We start from the raw sequence: 16,287 nt of genomic DNA on the forward strand, positions 1-16,287 counted from the left end.
GTGGAAGCAACCCCACTCACTAGTAACCGATCAGTAAGGATGCTCAAGGTTTAGACAATCAACCCCTATCAATCTGGGTATTTAAGGTTAACTCAGAATCTGTTTCCCCCACATCCAACCTTTGACGTCAAAAACCTTTTAAAAATAGAGCATTTTAATATGAGAAGAAATCTGATGTATTGAAATTGTTTTCAGGAAGATATAGATTCAAATCTAGCCCTGTAATTAGCTATCAGTTAAGGGCAAGTGCTGGCTTATCATCCATATCATGCCCTCTAAGTGTGGGTGTCCCCCTAAGGCTCTGTCCTAGGTCCTCATCTCCTTCTACACCCTCAGTAACCTCATCAAGTCTCCATCATCTCTATTCATAAAATTCCCAGATCTATATATATTTAGCCCAGTCCCTCTCTCTTGAGGATGTCAGTCCCGCGTCACCAGTTGCCTGTTGGACATTCCAATCTCAATGTCCTGGAGATGTCTCAAACTCAACAATGAACTCATTATCTTTCCCTGGCCCCAACCTTCCCTCTTCTAAACTTTCCCCTTTCTGGCAAAGGCCTTAGTCTTCCAATGTCTGAGGTTCGTAACCTCGGTATTACCCCCTATTTCTCTCGGTCAGCTGCCAAATCTTGCCTTTTCTGCTTCCATAACATCTCTCTATTCACAGAGTTACCAGTTTGGGCTCTCATCACTTCTCCCCTAGATAATTGCAACAGCTTTCTAATTTGGCCTCCCTACCTCATTTCCCCCACCCCAGTCCATCCTACACTGTTCCTTAAGCAAGATCTGATCATGTTACTCCCCTTCTCAATGAACTCCATTGGCTCCCTATTGCCTCTAGGAAACTCTTCTGTTAAGCTTTTAAAACTTTCAAAACCTGGCTTCAGTCTACTTTTCCAGTTTTCTTACATATTGTTCTGCTTCATGAACTCAAAAGTTCAGCCAAATTGACTTTTCTCGTTATTTCTCACTCAAGACAATCTGTTTCAAGCAGGTGGATAAAGCTCTGAGCCTGGAGTCAAGAAAACCTGAGCTCAAATCTGGTCTCAGACACTTATTAGCTATGTTACTTTGAACAAGTCATTTAACCACTGTCTGCCTCAGTTTCCTCATCTGTAAAATAACGATAATAGCAGCACCTACCTTCAAGGGTTGTTGTGAGGATCAAATGAGATAATAATTATAAAGTGTTTAGCACAGTGTCTGATACATAGTAAGCTCTTTATAAACGAGAGCTATTGTTACTATAAATATTAATGAATTGATTCACCTCTTAAACACCTGGCCATTTTTCTAAACTCATTTCAAATGCTACCCCCTCCAAAAAGCCTTCCCTGATCCCCCTGGTTAGAAACAACCTTCCCCTTCAACATTATACACCACACAACAAACGCTCATTGTTAACACTCAGATTACTTTAAAAGGCCTTACGATGAACACAAAGAACTATATTTTTCCTTCTTACATGCCTGGCCTTGGTCTTGTCTCCCCAACTAGATTATAAATTGTTTGAAGTCCAGGCCTATTCTAATTCTACCCTAGCTGTGTGACCTTGGCCAAGTCACTTCTAGACCCAGGGACCTCTGGGCCTTAATTTCCTCTTGTCTAGCACAGGGGAGTTGAATTAACTTTAGTGTCTTTTTCAGCTCTAACATCCCATGATTCCAGGGCTTGTCATGCAACAGTTTAGAGTGTGGACTAAATGGTCTCTAAAATCTGCTTTGGTTTTCACAATCTACTGCTCTATAAAACTCTGGTCTTCAGGCCCAGGCTGTCTCCTTTGTTTGTGTCTTTTCCAAAATGTTTCATTCAATAAACATTTATTAAGTGCCTATTAAGTACAGAGCACTGTGCAGGGCCCTAGGGCAGATACAAAGTTTAGAAAAGGTAGGGTCCTTTACTTCATGGGGATCATAGTCTAGTGTCTATTAATCAATCAACAGACATTTATTTTTATTTTTTTATTAATTTATTTTGATTTATCAACAATCACTTCCATATGCTTTTGAGTTGAAAATTTTTCTCCCCCTACCTCCCCACCACGCTCCCCAAGATGGTGCACAATCTGATATAGACTTTACATTTACATACCCATTAAACATATTTTCACATTAGTGAATCAACAGACATTTATTAAGTGGTTGCTGTTGTCTGTCCTTCGTTCTCAAAGAGGACCATGACATCAGGAAGATGATGCCATGACATGCAAGTGAGGGAGGGCTGTGCAGTCACCAGCCTCACTTTCTCCTCCAGAGCCAACTGGGTCCAGAGGCCAGATATAGATCAGGACGACTGGTCCTGGATGCAGTGGGAGACCTCGGCCTTTTTAAGCGAAGGTCTTTAACAAGTATCAAATTGACTGAGGCAACACCTATTCATGGATTAAGGCTAGGTAAGAAATGAGGCAGAGAATGGTCTCTTTTACCTAGTCAAAACAAAAAATCAGTCTGGGAAGGGAAGACCCTCAGGGTTTCTGGCCAAAACCAAAACAGTTGCTCTTTACATTCACTCTGAACCAATCAGGGCCCAAACAATGTTGTCGGCCAATCAGTGAGAGCCTGAGTGATTTGGGTTTAAGGCATGGTCCTCAAGAAAAAATGAAGTGCTTACTGTGTGCTAGTAATAAAAACAAATAAACAAAAGGGTCTCTGTCCTCAGAGATCTTACATTCTGGAAGATGAAATAAAACACATAGCTGTAACGCTAGTCCCAAAGCCCATTGGTATGGGATTCTTTCCTATTAGTGGAGATGAACACTTGGTGAGAGTGGTAGAATTTGTCGATTCTCTGATATCTTCCCAAGAGTCTTTTCCTTCAGCAGCCTGGAGTGGTTGGCCTCTTCCATTTTCCCCCTCAAAACTGGAAGCTAGAAGTGCCTGAGGCGACTTGAACGATGTCTGAAAAAATAATTGAAGGAGGCTGGAATTCTCCCATTCTTGCCAACTCCAGCCTTTCCCTCATGCAGGCCAGGGCATTCATCTCCCCCCAGTGAGGAAAGAATCCCATACCAATGGGCTTTGGGACTAGGGTTACATAACTATAATAAACTATAATATAATGCCTCACAAGTGAATTAGAGCTGGGAAACAGAGGTATGCGAAGTGTGAGGGGAAAGGTTATATACCTCTATCTCCCTCCAGAGTAAGATAGGAAAACTAGGAGATGAAGGGGGAAAGGAACAAGCATTTATTGAGCACCAACTGTGTGTCAAGCACTGTTCTAAATGCTTTACAAACATCACATCTGATCCTCACAAACAACCCTGGGAAGTAGGTGCTATTATGATCCCCATTTTACAGTTGGAGAAACTGAGGCTGACAGAGATTAAGTAACTTTCTCAGGTTCATACAATTAGTATCTGAGGACAGATTTAAAACTAGCTTTTCCTGACTCCAGGCCCAATGGATACAAAGGTGGACATCAAGAGTCCCTGGCCTACATATTGGCTCTTCATTCACCATAGTAGAATAGATAAAGGACAGGTTTGGGAGTCCACGGATGTGGATTCAAATCCTGCCCTTTCCACTCACTACCTAAGTGACCAAGGGCAAGTCATTAAGCCTTTCTTATCTGTAAAATAATGGAGTTAGACTAGATGGCCCTTCATGTTGCCTTTCAGTTCTAAATCTATGATCCCATGATCTTAGTTCAGTCGGTCTCAAGAGGAATTTGATATAGTGGAAAGAGTTCTGGACTAGATGTCTGGGGACCCTCTGCCAAAAACTAGATATATGACCTTGGGCAAATAATTTTCCCTCACTGGGCCCCAGCTTCCTCCACTATAAAATGAGGCAGTTGGCCTAGATCTTCTCTAAGGTCCCTTCCAGCTCTGATAATCAATGACTCAATGCTTAGTTTCAGGATTGAAATAACCACAATGAATCTATTTTGGCCAGCTTGAAGACGTGCTCCAGCTGGGGTGACTGGATGGCCCATACGGCCTCACTATAGAGGATGCTGTGTCTCACGTCCCTTTGACCCTCTTTTCCCCACTGCCTTCTGCCCATATCCATACAGACATCTCCAAAGATACAATAACGACACAGATTCTGAAAGCCTACTTAGCTCCCGAAAAATGTAGAAGTCCTGACCTCCTCTGCATACCCTTAGGGGAAAGAATGTAACTGAAACTTTGGGCCCTGAATAGTGGCTGTGTGCCATGGGATGACTGAGATAAGACAGGGAGGGTGAGGAGGAATTAGAGGCTGTGGAGGCTGGACAGATGTTTGAGGAAAAGAAGATGGAGCAGAAGGAAAGAAAGAATATTGTAACAGAAAGGGCAACAGTTTAAAAGGCGCATTTATACCGAGTCACAGGATGATAGGGCTTAGAAGATAGAATGTCAGTTCTATTCAATGCAATAAATATTTATTAAGCACCTACCATGTGCCAAGCACTGTGCCAGCATGGTATACCTACATCAAAGAAGGTGCTGTGCTCTATGAGCAAAGCAGAATTGAGGTAGCTCAAAAGAAATGTGAGATGCACAAATTTAGAGAATCTGCCCCAAATATTTACATGGACTACTTGTGTCCAACCTGTGGTAGAGCATTTGGACCTTGCATTGGTCTGATCAGCCACAGCCATACACACTGTAACTTAACTCTAATACTGATGTCATTTTGACACAGTGAGGCAAAAGACAGTCCCTGCGCTCAAGGAGTTTACAATCTAATAGGGGAGACAATATGCCAACAAACAGATATCAAGCAAGTGATATACAAGATAAATAGGAAATAATTTTTAAAAGGAAAGTACTGGAATTAAGAGAGGTTGGGGAAGGCTTCTTGTAGGAGGTGGGATTTTAGTTGGAACTTAAAGGAAGCCAGGGAGGTTGTGGTCAGAGAACATTCCAAGAGGGAGAACATTCCAGGCATAGGGGCCAGCCAGAGAAAATGGAACTGAGAGATGGAGTGTCTTGTTCCTGAACAGCCAGGAGACCAGTGTCACTGGATGGAAGGCCTACCTATTTTCACAGGGTTGTTGTGAGGCTCAAGTGGAATAATGAATAGAAAGCACTATAGAAATTTCAGCTGCTATTGACAACTGTCTATTAAGTACCTGCTCTGTCAGACACTATGCTAGGCACAGAGGAAACAAATCTGAAGAAGAAACAGCCCTTGCCTTTGAGGAGTTTATATTCAACAGCAGGGATATCACACACACACACACACCACACACACACACACACACAAAATAATTTGAGGACACAGAGAATGATAACAAGTAGGGAGATGAAGGAAGTCTTCATGGAGGAGGGGACCCCTGAGCTGACTCTTGAAAGGGAATAAGGATTCTGAGAGGCAGCAATGAGGAAGAACACATATGTGAGCACATATAGAAGGAATGCATTTCTAGTTTGAGGATCATCTAACAGTTCAGGGTTTTTTGCTAGAATATAGAGTGTGTGAGAGAGCAATGTAAAATAAGGCTGTATGCCATGGGAATTGGACTAGGAATCAGGAAGATTGGAGTTCCAATCCTACTTCAGACATTTACTAGTCATGTGACCTTGAGGAGGTCACTGAATCTCTCAGTGCCTCAGTTTCCTCATCTGTAAAAATGTAGAGTTGGACTTGATGGCCTCCAAGACCCCTTGTACCTCTAAATTTGATCTTTTAAGTGCAAAACAAAATGTTGTGTGAGTCTCAAGAAGGAAGATCATTACTGTCATCCAGGCAGACTCTCCTTCATGGAGAACTCAGCATTTGAGTAAGTCTTTAAAAACTGCCTAGGAATTCAACTCAATTCCCAAAACATTTTAACAGGCAAAGTTGGAGTGGTGATGCTTCCAAACCTCAGAACACTGTGAGCAAAGTCATTGAAGCTAAGAAATGGAGGGTTTGTTTTGTTTTTCCCCCCTGGGAACAGAAAGCAATTCAGTTTGATTGGGAGCCCCAGTTACCCAGGAGGTAATAGGAGATAAGACTGGCAGGTACTGGTACATCTGATTGTGGAGGACCACAGAGAAAGAAATCATGATGGAACTGAGGCAGCTGGACAGAGTCTGGAGAGTCAAGGGATTAGGCAATGAATACTTCCTGGAAGAAGAAATCATGGAAGAGGTCTGGGAAGGCTGTGAGAGCTGTCCAAATCAACAAACATTTATTAAGAGCCTGCTTTACGCAAGACACTTAGACGGCTGCTAAATATATTCATATCTTCTTTTAGCTGGCCTCTCTTCTTCCAGGATTCTTGTTCTGGCCTTTATTACCTTTCTCCTGGACTAGGTTAAATGGGATCATAGATCTGGAGCTGGAAGAGACCTCAGAAGTCATCAAATCCAACTCTCTCTCTCTCTCTCTCTCTCTCTCTCTCTCTCTCTCTCTCTCTCTCTCTCTCTCTCTCTCTCTCTCTCTCTCTCTCTTTCTCTTTCTCTCAATAGATAAGGAAACTGAAGCCCAGAAAATTTAAGTAATTAATCCAAGGACACACAGTGGCAGAGCTGGGATGAGAACCCAGATCCCCTGACTTCAGAGCAAGGCCCTCCATGGTCCAGCTTCCCTTCTCTCATGCTACTTCCTTCCACACAGTGCATGTTTCAGCAAACTGGATCTCTCTACATGCCCTGTTCTTGTTCCATCCTCTCCCACCTCAGTGCCCTTGCTCATACTATTCCCACAGCTGAAACGGGCTCCCCATCCCCCACCCATGTCTTTTGTAGTCCTTCCCTTTCTTCAAAGCCTTCAGATGCTACCTCCCCTACAAAGCCTTTCCTGCCCCACCCCAGACCACAGCTGGAAATGATCTCTCCCTCCCCAGATGTTTTTTATACAGCTTTGTCTGGGCTTCTCCTTTTGAGTTTCTCCCTTATACCAGCATTATTTGAGAATTTCTCTTGCAGTACCCATTAGATCATAAGCTCCTTGAGAACAAGGATTGTCACGGATTGTCATCTTTGTATCCTAGCCTCAAACTCAGATCTTGCATTTAGAAGGTATTCTTTCAATGTTTACTGAGATCTCCAGTGCATCACCTCTCCTGGAGTACACTGAAATAATCCTGGCTCTGTCCCAATGGCCCCTGAGGCCAGGCCCAGCCACTGGAATTGGGGCAGCTCCCCCAGGTGGTCAGAAGAGAGACTGAGTGCTTTGTCTGTCTGGTTCACATTCTCAGGGGTTGGGAGCAGCTGGGTGAGGGGGAGGCAGTTGGAAAAACAAGCACAAAGCCTTGGGATTAGTCAGCGGATGGACTCAGCGCTCCATAAACAAGCTGGGGCTGGGTGGAGTAGTGAGCACCCTGTGGCTAGACTGGGAAGGAGGCCTGAGAGCCTGCCAAGAGAAGGAAGCATTCAGAGGAGGGATAATGGGCTGGCTGTTTTGGCAACCTGGTTAACAGGAGGTGCATAGCCCTCCCTTCTGAGAATTCACCAGTGTTGAGTACCAGCTACCATAAGCAGGCTGCCTGCTTCCACAGCATGAGGCGCCCTTCTGGAGATGAGACTCAATTCAAGCGGGCAAGCATGTATTAAGTACCTGTTGTGTGCCGGGCACTAGAGATGCAAAGAAAAAATTTCCTGTCTCCCTCCCAACCCTGTGCCAAGGATTGTCCATTCCACAATGCGTGACAGCGGATTTTCTCACTTCTCCCCAAAGAGCTGAAAGAATTACTTGTGAGACCTTGGGCAAGACATTCAGGCTCCCCACTGGGCCTTCGTTTCCCTGTCTGTAAATAAGGGGTTACAACATCCTTTGCAGCTCTAAATCTATTATCCTATGACAATGCCTCCTGGAAACTCCCCCTTTGCAGTCTAGGAGAGCATCCCTCCCAAGGGTTTTCTAGGTTCTAGTTCTTTCATTCATTCAACAGATATTTATTAAGCTTCTAGTGTGTGCAGTGGGAGAGTAGGGAGAAAATGCCAAACTGGACCTTTCCTTCCTGGAGTTTATAGTGTAGTGATCTCACCCCCTTCTGATGCAGTAGATCTCACCCAGGTAGAGAGAGAGTCAGCCTTGGAGTTAGAAAGATGTAGGTCCCTGTGCTGTCTATAAACGCCAGTGCTTGGGCAACCAACCCTAAGCAAATGTCTTAGTATCCCAGGCAACTATCTAAGACTATAATTTGCAGAGTAGATACAAGGCTAGAGGGAGTTTCCTCACCAAGATTTCCTTCACCAGTGAAATCACAGGATTGGTTCCACACCAACCCCTTCCCACCCAACCCAAACCAATCCCACTTATGGTAACTTCCCTTCAACTCTGGCTAAGTTTGAAAGCTTCTGTAGCAAGTATTAAGATTAAAATTCATATTAATAAAACAGAGACAGTGCACTGGACCAAGAGTCAGGAGACCCTACATGACACAATGGAAAGACTTTATACTGGCTCTCCAGTCAGGGGACCTGAGTTCAAATTCTGTCTCTGACATTTACTCTCTGGTCTGTTTCCCACTCCCCTGAAAAGGGCAAGTTCCTAAAACTCCTCAGTCTCAGTTTCCTCATTTATAAAAATAAACGAGTTGGCCAGCTGGCTTTCTCTGAGGCCCCTTCTCACTCTAAACTTATCTGCTGCATACTAGTTGGGTGACCATGGCACTCTTGCTGAGCCTGAGCGTCTTCAAGTGTAAAGTGAGAATAAAATATTTGCCCTATCTGCCTGACAGGGTCACTGGGAGGAGAGTGCTTTGAAAGTGCTTTGTAAGCCTTCTAAAAAATATTTAATTCTGAATTCAAGAAAAACCTGAACATTTCCTTATACAAAATAGAACATGAAAAAGCATTGTATGTGAGGCAGTGAACCTCTGTTTCATATAGCTTGCTTTTTAAACTTATATAAGTTTACCACGTTACTTTCAAAACTGTCCTGCTTGTCTGCACTCCTTTTTGAGATGTCTTCTAGCCTCTTCTGTGCATTAAAAGTTTCATTGGCCCTCTTTTTTTCTTTCTTTTTGTCTTTCCTTTTTTTTTTTTTGCACTGCTCTTTCTAGCCCCTTCTTCCAAAATTACTGTCTACCACCCAACTAAATTTGTTTTGCTCCTGGCCTTTCCCTCCTCTGTAGTATCTTCCCTCTTTACTACTCCCTAAGTTTCTCTGAACTCTTGTGTTTACATTTCAAAATTTCTACTTAGCTCTAGTTTTTTCATCAGGACTGCTCAAAATCCTCTGTTCCATTAAAGATCCATTTTCCCCTGTAGGATAATATTCAGCTTTGCAAGTTAAATTATTCTTAATTGTAAGACTTTGAGTTTCCTTTTGGAAATGCCATAGACTAAAATCTCCTCTCATGTTTAATAGAAGCTTCCAGGTTGTTGTGTTTTGTGTGGGACTTGGGGGGTCATTTTTTGTGATCCTGACTCATTCCTTGGTGCTTGAACGTCTTTATGCCTACTTTCAGTATTTTTAGAAGTTTTTATTTTGTCTATAATATTAATGGGGACTTGACTTCCCCCACAAAATTTAGTTCATTCAATAAATGTTACCAATTCTCCCCTCCTCATTTTTCATCATCCAGACATTTCCCCCAACTATCTCTTTCTTCATTCCCATCTTAAATAAATAGGCACCCCTTCTCTTTGCCAAGATCAACGTCTGCATGTGCACCCTTGATCCTATCCCCGACCTTCTTCTTCAGCAGATTGTTTTGACTATCATCCCACTGACTCTTATCTTTAGTCTCTACCTGTCTCCTGGCTCCTTCACCACTACCTAAAAATATACCCATATTTTGTCCATCCTTAAAAAAAAAAACCCTTCACTTGATCCTACCAGCCTCTCTGGATATTGTTTTGCCTCTCTCCTCTCCTTCATGTCTAATTTACTTTTAAAAAGTCATCTACATAGATGCCTCCACTTCTCCTACTCTTTATTCTATACTTTGATTCTTGACTCTAAACTTTGCAATCTGAATTCTAACCTCATCATTCACTGGAAACTACCCTCTCCAATTTCCAATGATTACTCAGTTGCCAAATGCATGGCCTATTCTCAATCTTCCTCCTCCTTCTTGACCTCTTTGTAGCTCTTGAAACCATTGATCACCTTCTTCTCCTGGACATGTTCTATAGGTTTTGGTGACTGTTCTTTCCTGATTCCTCTCCTATTTGTCTGACTGCTCCTTCACAGCCTCTCTCGACGGTTCTTCATCTATGACATGTCTGCTAGCCATATGTGTACTCCAGAGCTCTGTCCTGGCCCTCTTTTCTTTTTTCTCCATACTCTTTCACTTGAGGATCTTAACAGCTGTCATTGGTTTAATTATTCTCTCTGCACTGATGATTCCTAGATCCACATATTCAGCCTGTTTCCCTTGAGGTACATTCATATTACCAACTGTTTTTTAGACTTCTCAGATTAGATGTTCAATAGTCCTCTCAAGCTCAATATGTCCAAAACAAAATTTATTATCTTCTCACCAAATCTTCCTCTCTTCTGAACTCCTCTGTTACTGTTGTGGGCACAACCATTCTCCCAGTCATCCTGTCCCACAACCTTGGTGTCATCCTCAACTCTTATTCACCTCATCTATTCAACCTGTTACCAAATCTTATCATCTTTACCTTCACAACAACGTCTCTCACACAAATCCCCTTTTCTCCATTCACCCAGCCACCACCCTAGTTTACTCTAGTTCAGGCCTTCATCACCTCTTGCTTGCAACAATCTTCTTTATAGTCTTCCTTTTTCAAGTCTTTCCTATTCCAATCCATCCTCCACTCAACTGTCAAGGTGATTTTTCTAAAACCTGGGTCCGATCATGTCAACCTCCCCCTAAGCAACCCCAATCAATGAGCTCCAATGTCTCCCTCTTACCTCCAGGATCAAATGTAAAAGCCTTTGTTTGGTATTTTAAATTCTTCATAACTTGTCCCCTCTTCCTCCTTATCCAGTCTTATACTTTACTCTCCTACTATGACTCAGCTACACTGGCATAAAAGCAGTTCCTCCAACACTCCATCTACTGTCCCCATGTCTTTGCATTAGTTGTCCCCCTGAAATTCTTTGCCCCCTCACCTCTACCTCTTAGTTTCCTGGTTTCCTTCTAGACTCCTCTCATCTTCCAGACTGCAAGTCTCACCTTCTTCAGTTCCTCCAGCTGCCAGAACCTCCTCCTCTGAGATTGCCTTTCATCTACTAAGGGTTTGGGTGTCATCATTGTAGTCCTGGGTATATGTGCTAGGGCGTCACATGACAAATTTTTTCTTAGTGATGGTCACTCTTGGTAGTAATATCTGCATGGGCCTGGTATCCAGTAACAACCTTGGTAAGAGCCCCAGCCTCTCCTAGAGACATTTAGGAGATGCTAGGTATTCCACTCACACATTCCAAATATCTTCCTCCCTCCAGCCCCAGCATTTTCTTCTCCTTTCTCCACCTCCCAAAACTATGATCTTACCTTAGGAAGCTCTTATTATTTGCAACCTCACTTTGTCTTACCCAACGAAGATGACAGCTAGTTAGTTCTCAACTAACTTGTCTCCCTTGGTGCACATGTTGAACACAGCCCTTTATGCCTCCTCATTGTTCTCCCTAAAGTCCTCTCCAATCAGTCAGAGCAGTGTCTCCAGCCACAGTTCCTGGAGATTGCTTTGACACTGTTGCTAAGCCAAGTAGACTGGTCAGCAGCTATAATGCTCATTCCCACTCTCTTCCCCCATGGGCTCACAGGATTGTTGTGAGGCTCAAAGGTCGCTCACTGAAGACTTCCCTCCTAGAGATCTTTAAGCAGAAGCTGGACAACCACTTATCAGGCATGTTAAGGTAAGGATTCTTTTGGCATATGAGTTGGACTAGATGGGCGTTGAGGCCCCTTCTCATTCTTTTTTCTGTGATCCTGATTTGATGATTCTTTGTCTCTAAGGTTATGAACTTGGATAACTAGAAAAATGAGGGTGCCCCAGGCAATAATAGAGAAGTTTAGAGAGGGAAGAGGTTTATCAAGGGAGGTAATGAGTTCTGTTGGAGATATATTTTGTTTGAGATGCCCACAGAACATCCAACAGAAGTTATCCAACAGGCAGTTGATGATGTATGACAGTAATTAAAGAGGATTGGTGTTAGATATGTAGAAATGGGATTCATATGTATAAAGATAATAATTGAACCAATGGGGTTCAATGAGATCAGAGAAAGAAAAAAGAGAGAGGAGAGAGAAAGATGTGGCACAGTAGAAAGAGCACCAAACTTGGAGTCACAGGACCTGACTTTGAATTCTGACTTACTATTTACTACTTTGTGAGCTTGGCCAAGTGACAACCTCTTTGGGAACCCATTGCTTCGTCTGCAAAATGACAGGGTTACCTCTTAGGTGACCTCTAAGATTCCTTCCAGTTCAAGATCTATGGATTCTATTAAGAGAAAAGAGAGATAGAAGCCGATCACTTGAGGGGATAGCAAGACCAAATGAAGGTTTTTAAGGATGAGGTCAGTAGACTTGAAACTGTTTGTCAGCACCAGGGAAAGAGATAATAAAGATTCAGAGACAAACCCAGTGTTAACCTGGGTAACTGGAAGACTGGTGGTACCCTCAACAAAAATAGGAAAGTTTAGAATAAGGGTAGGTTTGAGGGCCAATATAAAGAGTTACGTTTTGGACATATTGAGTGTGAGATGCCAATGGGACATTCACGGAGGGATATCCAACTTCTTTTGGAGCTTGCCCCCATGCTCATTACCTCTGCTTACCATTTTAACTCTAAATCAACCCTACATTTGTAGGACAATCAAACCATCCACTCCAAATGTTTATGAGGACTATTTGTACCTGACCTGCAGTACAGTCTTCTAAATTCATATCAGTCTGATCGGCCACAGTTGGATACACTGTACTTGGACCTCACATAGTGATGTCATTTCAATCCTCTTCAAGAATGAAGGACAACAACTAACCAGCAGTTTTTGTTACTAGGTCCCTCTCCTGGATACTTTCTTAGTCATTGGCTACCAGGATACTGATATTTTCTGGTTCTCTCCCAGGTCATCTGACTATTGTTTCTCAATTTTCTTGATGAGTCATCACCCATCTCCTGCTCTCCTATCCTAAGGTGTTCCGCAGGACTTTATAGGGGGCCCTCTTCTTGTCTCATCCCATCTAGTCTCTTCTCTTCTCTTCTTTCTGTCTCTCTCTTTTTTATCTCTCCTCTCTTCTTTATTTTTCCTATTTATCTTATTTCTTTGTCTCCTCTTCTTATGCCTCACATCTGATCATCTGTCAAGTCTTGTCAATTTTGTTTCCAGAAAATCTCTCACATCTACTCCTTCTCTCCATTCACATGATCATTACCTTAGTTCAGGTCCTCACCGCTTCTCCTCTGGATTATCACCATCACCCCTGATTTGTCTCCCTGATTCCAGGTTCTTCCCTGTCTCCAATCCATCCTTCAACTTAGCACCCAAATTGACAATCCTAAAACACATTGCTGACTATAACACCACCTTAGTCAAAAGTCTTCCATGGATCCATGTTGCCTCTAAAGTAATAGGAAAAACTCTTCAGCCTGGCATTTAAAGTTATCCACAGTCTGGTTCCCATCTATCCTTCCAAGCATTCATATTATTTCCCTTACCCTGCATTCCAGCCAAAACAGCATACTAGCTATTCAATGAACTTAACCATCTCTGCCACCTCTGGTGCCCTTTCTCAGGCTATTTTCCTCTCATACTTCTCATGCCTTTCCTCTGCTTCTTGGAATCCTGGCTTCCGTCAGGTTGCATCTCTGGTGCCACCTCCTTTGCAAAACCTTTCTGTTCCATCCCCCACCAACCCAACCCCCATCCTTGGTTCTCTCTTCCTCATGCAATTACTTTGTATATACTAATCTGGGTGTGTGATACATAGTCTGTCCCCCAGTAGGATATAACCACAGGGCAAATGGCTTCATTTTTGTCACTGTATCACCAGCACCTAGTACAGTGCCTTACACATAGTAAGTAATCAATAAAAGTTTGTTGAACTGAACTGAATTGAAAGGAATGAATATTAAACTGCGGGGCACTAGAAGTTAGCAACAAGGCAAACTAGAACCTGGATAGATAGTTTCTTCCTAGCTACCTGAATAGTATGATTGGAGAGATGATTCATCTGTACTCTGTTTACCATTATAGACAGGATGGGAAAAAATTTTGAATACAGTCCTACCTTCAGGAAAAAGCTGGTAGGTTCAGCCTCCAGGAGAGGAATTAGCTCTTTTTCCTCAGGAATTCAACAAACATTTATTGAGCACCTGCCACAAGCCAAATCTTGTGTTTAGTACTTGGTGGGAAGTACAAAGATAATCATCTATTGTCTCTGTCTTCATAGAGCTTACAGATGAGTTGGGATAATGACACTCACATGTGAAAGGGTTGTGAGCCAATGCCTCTAGAATTGCTCTCCTTATCACTCTGAGAATCTGTATGAGACTTAAGTTCAAGATGCTCTACTTGGCTAGGCCTCTACCCCCTGGAAATTCCTCCTATTTAAAGAAAGACCTTGAAAAGCTCACAGAGTAGGAAGCAAACCTCTTGTTTAGGGAGAAAAATAAGAACACTAAAGTTAAGGAGATCCAGTCACCTCCCAAGGTCAAGGTTCTCCTCCACCTGAGTGGAATTTGATCTCTTCCCACACTCCCCATCTTGCCTTTGTGCTCTTGGGAGTGGGCAGCAGCTAGTTCTTTTGGCTCTTCATGTATTCCTCGGTCTCCCAATGCATCCGTCACTTATCAGGGAGATGGAAGCATCTCTTGGAGTGTGCTGATTGTGCTCCATTCTCAGAATGTTAAGGGATCCCTGGCCACTCCATATGCTGACTCCTCATATTGTGCCGTAAGACGATAACAAAGTTCCCTCTGACTTAACCCAAGTACAAGGGAGAGATTACTGCCTACTCCATCTCAGCCCCAGTGATGGGATGGCAATTTGTACCCATGTTATTATCCATGTGGGTGTTTCACCCATATGGAACAACCATATTATTCCCTTCAACCTTCTTCATCTTCTTTGCCTTTCTCTTTCTTCCATCTTCTTCCAGTGTCTTTTCCAAAAATTACTGCTTCTCTATTCAGAGCTCAGGTTGGAGTTACCTGCTGCACACATAATAATATAAAATAGAGTACAAAAGTACATAAAGATAAGCAAAGTACCACTAACATTCGAAACAGGAAGACATTGCATTTGGTTGAAGGGATCAGGGAAAGCTTCAAGGAGAAGGTGACATTTCATAGGATCATAGATTATATTTGGAAAGGACCTTAAAGGGCACTGAATCTAACCTCCTCATCTCATGGATGGGGAAACTGAGGCTAAGTAACTTGCCTGGGGATCACACAGTTTATATTTGAAGTAGAATTTGAACCTAGGTCTTCCTGACTTCAAGTTCTTTACTCAATCTACATGAAGTAGTAATTTCATGATATCTTTATCTGAACCTTGAAGAACGGGTAGGATTTTTATTGGAGAAAAGTAGAGGAAAGACGTTCTAGGCAGAGGAAAAAGAGCAAAGGCAGATAAGACATATTCAGGGAATTAAATTCAATCCAATTTAATGAATATTTATTAAGCACCTACTAGGTGTCAGTCACTGTGCTGAGCACTGGAGATACAAAAAGGAGCAAAAAACAGTCCCTGCTCTCAAGGTGCTTATAATCTGATGGGGGAGACAACATGCAAACAAATATATACAAAACAAGCTATATACAGTACAAATAGGAAATAATTTAAAAAGGGAAAGCACAGTAATTAAAAAGGCTTCCCATAGAAGGTGGGATTTTCGTTGGGACTTCAAGGAAGCCTGGGAGATAAATGCTGAATCATCCAGTTTGACTGATGGAGGAGTATTAGAAGATGGGATGGGCAAGGTAGGTTGGATTGTGGAAGGCCTTTGATGTGTTTGTTAAAGATTCAGCAATTCAACACTCATTTTAAAATGCCTACTGTGTGTGAAGCCATCTATTAGGCTCCAGAAGAGATACAAAGCTTTGATAGGCCGATTACCTGTCTTCAAGGAGTTTCCAATCCAGAACATACAAATAACTAGAATTCACACACAGTATTAGGCATTGGGAGAGAGATAGGAAGCTTGGATAAGATCCATTACCTGTCCTCAAAGGACTTCCAGTCTAGAGATTCACAAATAAGTATAATACAAAGTTTGTTAACAGTAAAATTATTCCAAAAAGGGAATCAGAGAAGGCAGCAAAGTGGAAGTAATTATCTGAGTTGGGCTTTCAAAAATAGGTAGGAATTCAATGGATGAAGGGGCAGAGGGAAGGCATCCCAGGCATAGGGAATATCTGCAGCAAAGAGATAGAGACAGAAGGCTGCAGGATGTTTAGGACTCAGGGATTTTGTCCAGTTTACTCAGAGCATACAGTTC

This window comes from Phascolarctos cinereus, unplaced genomic scaffold, assembly GCF_003287225.1.
Source record: "Phascolarctos cinereus isolate Bilbo 61053 unplaced genomic scaffold, phaCin_HiC Scaffold_2;HRSCAF=192, whole genome shotgun sequence".
In the NCBI taxonomy this organism is placed as follows: domain Eukaryota; kingdom Metazoa; phylum Chordata; class Mammalia; order Diprotodontia; family Phascolarctidae; genus Phascolarctos; species Phascolarctos cinereus.